This window comes from Callionymus lyra, chromosome 5 (assembly GCF_982586985.1).
Source record: "Callionymus lyra chromosome 5, fCalLyr1.hap1.1, whole genome shotgun sequence".
Taxonomy (NCBI): Eukaryota; Metazoa; Chordata; class Actinopteri; order Syngnathiformes; family Callionymidae; genus Callionymus; species Callionymus lyra.
Window position 1 is genome coordinate 4,484,942 of NC_141822.1, and position 5,641 is coordinate 4,490,582.

A 5,641-nucleotide genomic window follows, 5' to 3' on the forward strand; every position below is an offset into this window, starting at 1 on the left:
TGATGGTTCTGACTGTTCTGTCGGTTCTGACGATTCTGTCGGTTCTGTCGGCTCTGACGGTTCTGTCAATTCTGTCGGTTCTGACGGTTCTGACGGTTCTGACGGTTCTGTCGGTTCTGACGATTCTGTCGGTTCTGTCGGCTCTGACGGTTCTGACTGTTCTGTCGGTTCTGACGATTCTGTCGGTTCTGTCGGTTCTGTCGGCTCTGACGGTTCTGTCAATTCTGTCGGTTCTGACGGTTCTGACGGTTCTGACGGTTCTGTCGGTTCTGACGATTCTGTCGGTTCTGTCGGCTCTGACGGTTCTGACGGTTCTGACTGTTCTGTCGGTTCTGACGGTTCTGACGGTTCTGACGGTTCTGTCGGTTCTGACGATTCTGCCGGTTCTGTCGGCTCTGTCGGTTCTGACGGTTCTGACGGTTCTGACGGTTCTGTCGGTTCTGACGATTCTGTCGGTTCTGTCGGCTCTGACGGTTCTGACGGTTCTGACGGTTCTGTCGGTTCTGACGGTTCTGACGGCGCCTCATCGTTCCTCCATCAGTGACAGTGGGTTTTCAATGGGTCCCGCGGGCTCCTGCCTCGGCAGCCTGAGCTTCTTCACGCACCAGCATACGTAATTAAAGCAACAGAGGAAAAGAGACGCGGTGAAAAAGTTATTTGCAAAAAGAGAAAAAGTTGCACATTAACAAGAAGAAAGTGTGGCGAGTCCATCTGTGGAGCGAGTGATTAATTCCACAAAGCTGCTTCTTCCTCGCAACAGTAAACACCGGGTTGTACGGCGTCAGCGCGGCAAGATGGCCTCCAGTGCGGCTGCAGATGGAACAACGCGAGAACCAGACAATGAAGATTGAACGAGATCCAACGCCGACTCAGAGATGCTCGCGAAGATGTTGGAATGAAAATGTGTCGTGAAGGAGAGCGATCGACTCGTCAGGTCTGGAGACGCCAGAGTGACTTTTTCGATGACATAGTGTCATTATTACTTTGTAATTCTCTTATTTAATTGTGTTTTTATTTGATAAACGTTGTATTTAAAACGTAGAAGATATTTAACCCTTGTGTTATCTCAGGGTCATAGTGACCCACAGGCCCAAAAACCTGGTTCACCTTGACCCTGAGATAACACAAGGGTTAAAAGGTTAGTTTAGTCTATCCACGTATAAACAACCACGTGTTGATGTATGTCAAATATAAACATTTACACTCCTTCACAACAGGGTGATGTCAAAACAGATTTTAAAATAAAAATTATAAAAAAGTTAATTCAGTCTCAATCGATGTTTCATTGCATTTTTCATCTGATCACGAAAAGGGAAATCGTTGGGATTTATTTAAAAATAAATTGCATTTTTTTCACAGAACAAACGTTATAAAGAGAGTCTCAGCAGATAAGATTCTAAAACATGCCATCGCTTGACCGAAGTTCGAGAGCAGGTTTCGAACCCGCGACTCCAAAAGACAACAAAGTATATTCTAGTGAAGGATCAGAGCCTCAGAGCGAACGTCGTTCGTGTTTCAATCCTTTGACGTCGGAATCTACTGGTTGATCGTGAGATGAAGTTGAACACGTTTGAACTGCAAATCAAAATAAAGTTGATACTTTGTCATGAAAATATCTAAAGGGATGCAGCAGTGATGACGTCACCTGATCGCTTATGATCCACTGACTCGGTGCTCGTTTGCTTTTGTCTGGTGGATCTGTTATCATGAATTTAAAAGGCTTCGTATTTTTTTTATATTGAATTTAAAATGTTTCAAAAAATGTTTTATTGAATTTAAAAGGATTCGTATTTATTTATATTGAATTTAAAAGGGTTTGTATTTATTTATATTGAATTTAAAAGGATTCGTATTTATTTATATTGAATTTAAAAGGGTTTGTATTCATTTATATTGAATTTAAAATGCTTCGTATTTATTTATATTGAATTTAAAATGCTTCGTATTTTTATATTGAATTAAAAAGGCTTCGTATTTTTTATATTGAATTAAAAATGCTTCGTGTTTATTTATATTGAATTTAAAAGGGTTTGTATTTATTTATATTGAATTTAAAGGCTTCATATTTTTTTTTTATTGAATTAAAAATGCTTCAAAAATGTTATATTGAATTTGAAAGGCTTCGTAATTGTTTATATTGAATTAAAAATGCTTCGTATTTATTTATATTGAATTTAAAAGGGTTTGTTTTTATTTATATTGAATTAAAAATGCTTCGTATTTATTTATATTGAATTTAAAAGGGTTTGTATTTATTTATATTGAATTTAAAAGGATTCGTATTTATTTATATTGAATTTAAAATGCTTCGTATTTTTTATATTGAATTAAAAAAGCTTCGTATTTTTTATATTGAATTAAAAATGCTTTGTGTTTATTTATATTGAATTTAAAAGGGTTTGTATTTATTTATATTGAATTTAAAGGCTTCATATTTTTTTATATTGAATTAAAAATGCTTCAAAAATGTTATATTGAATTTGAAAGGCTTCGTAATTGTTTATATTGAAATAAAAATGCTTCGTATTTATTTATATTGAATTTAAAAGGGTTTGTTTCTATTTATATTGAATTAAAAATGCTTCGTATTTATTTATATTGAATTTAAAAGGTTTTGTATTTATTTATATTGAATTTAAAAGGCTTCGTATTTATTTATATTGAATTTAAAAGGCTTCGTATTTTTTATATTGAATTAAAAATGCTTCGTGTTTATTTATATTGAATTTAAAAGGGTTTGTATTTATTTATATTGAATTTAAAGGCTTCATATTTTTTTTATATTGAATTAAAAATGCTTCAAAAATGTTATATTGAATTTGAAAGGCTTCGTAATTGTTTATATTGAATTAAAAATGCTTCGTATTTATTTATATTGAATTTAAAAGGGTTTGTTTTTATTTATATTGAATTAAAAATGCTTCGTATTTATTTATATTGAATTTAAAAGGGTTTGTTTTTATTTATATTGAATTTAAAAGGGTTTGTATTTGTTTATATTGAATTTAAAGGTTTTGTATTTATTTATATTGAATTTAAAGGCTTCAAAAAATGTTATATTGAATTAAAAAGGCTTCAAAAAATGTTATATTGAATTAAAAAGGCTTCGTATTTATTTATATTGAATTTAAAAGGGTTTGTTTTTATTTATATTGAATTTAAAAGGGTTTGTATTTGTTTATATTGAATTTAAAGGTTTTGTATTTATTTATATTGAATTTAAAGGCTTCAAAAAATGTTATATTGAATTAAAAAGGCTTCAAAAAATGTTATATTGAATTTAAAAGGCTTCGTATTTTTTTTTATATTGAATTAAAAATGCTTCGTATTTATTTATATTGAATTTAAAAGGGTTTGTATTTATTTATATTGAATTAAAAAGGCTTCGTATTTATTTATATTGAATTTAAAAGGGTTTGTATTTATTTATATTGAATTTAAAGGTTTCGTATTTATTTATATTGAATTTAAAAGGCTTCGTATTTATTTATATTGAATTTAAAATGCTTTGTATTTATTTATATTGAATTTAAAAGGCTTCGTATTTATTTATATTGAATTTAAAGGTTTCGTATTTATTTATATTGAATTTAAAAGGCTTCGTATTTTTTAATATTGAATTAAAAAGGCTTCAAAAAATGTTATATTGAATTTAAAAGGCTTCGTATTTTTTTTATATTGAATTAAAAATGCTTCGTATTTATTTATATTGAATTTAAAAGGCTTCGTATTTATTTATATTGAATTTAAAAGGGTTTGTATTTATTTATATTGAATTTAAAGGTTTCGTATTTATTTATATTGAATTTAAAAGGCTTCGTATTTTTTTATATTGAATTAAAAATGCTTCGTATTTATTTATATTGAATTTAAAATGCTTCGTATTTATTTATATTGAATTTAAAAGGCTTCGTATTTATTTATATTGAATTTAAAAGGCTTCGTATTTCTTTTTATATTGAATTTAAAAGGCTTAGTATTTTTTATATTGAATTAAAAAGGCTTCGTATTTATTTATATTAAATTAAAGGTTTCGTATTTATTTATATTGAATTAAAAAGGCTTAGTATTTATTTATATTGAATTGCTGGGATCTGTTTTTCCTTCACAGATACTTCCTTACTTCAACTGTATAATGTCTTGAGATAACTTTGTTATGATAAGACACTTTAAATCAAATTGAATTAAAATAGAATTTAATTGAATTTAAAAGGGTTTGTATTTATTTATATTGAATTTAAAAGGGTTTGTATTTATTTATATTGAATTTAAAGGTTTCGTATTTATTTATATTGAATTTAAAAGGCTTCGTATTTTTTTATATTGAATTAAAAAGGCTTCGTATTTATTTATATTGAATTTAAAATGCTTCGTATTTATTTATATTGAATTTAAAAGGGTTTGTATTTATTTATATTGAATTTAAAGGTTTTGTATTTATTTATATTGAATTTAAAAGGCTTCGTATTTATTTATATTGGATTTAAAAGGCTTCGTATTTATTTATATTGAATTAAAAATGCTTCGTATTTATTTATATTGAATTTAAAAGGCTTCGTATTTTTTTTATATTGAATTAAAAAGGCTTCGTATTTTTTATATTAAATTAAAGGTTTCGTATTTATTTATATTGAATTAAAAAGGCTTAGTATTTATTTATATTGAATTGCTGGGATCTGTTTTTCCTTCACAGATACTTCCTTACTTCAACTGTATAGTGTCTTGAGATAACTTTGTTATGATAAGACACTTTAAATCAAATTGAATTAAAATAGAATTTAATTGAATTAAAAAGGCTTCGTATTTATTTATATTGAATTTAAAAGGCTTCGTATTTTTCATACTGAATTTAAAATTATTCATATTTTTATATTGAACTTAAAATGCTACGAATTAAAAAATATTGAATAATTGAAATTAAAATATAACAAATATTGAATAATTGAAATTAAAATATAACAAATATTGTATAATTGAAATGAAAATATAACAAATTCATTATTCTGATGCATTATTTACTTCCATACCTCTGCACCGTAGTGTGTGACAACAATTTAACGCACTTAGCGGACTTTTTATTGATGTTTACTGACGCAGCAGAAGTTGATTTTGAAGAGAATAAACAACATTAAAGGTAAAGATGTTACAAACATTAAAGAACCACTTCCGGTTAAAGGTTTTCAAAATAACAGAACCGTAACAAAATAAAAGCATTCAAAATCCTTGCATTTACAAGTGTAGAAATGTCAGAAAGATGAGAGACATTTAGAAACACTGTGTTCTCGTGTCAAATACATCATTATTGAAGCAGTCGCTGATGTGATCAGAGAAGGAGATTAAAAAGGAGATTATTGACCTTGTTTTCTGGAGAAAATGCTTGAAAAGAGAAGAGACATCAGTGAGAAAAATGTAGAGACTGAGGAACAGAAAGAAGGAAGACAGGAAGAAAAAAAGGAAACTGTTGCGAACTCACATGATTCAAACTATTTGAATGCAGTTCCGCTGAAAACATAATTATTGCTTCATTCAATTTACTTTTTCACTTTTATCAGTTAATTTTCTCAAAACCTGGCACCTTTAAAATAATATTAACATCAAATTAAAATAGTTTAAAGGCAAATAACAGCATAAAAGTCCTGTT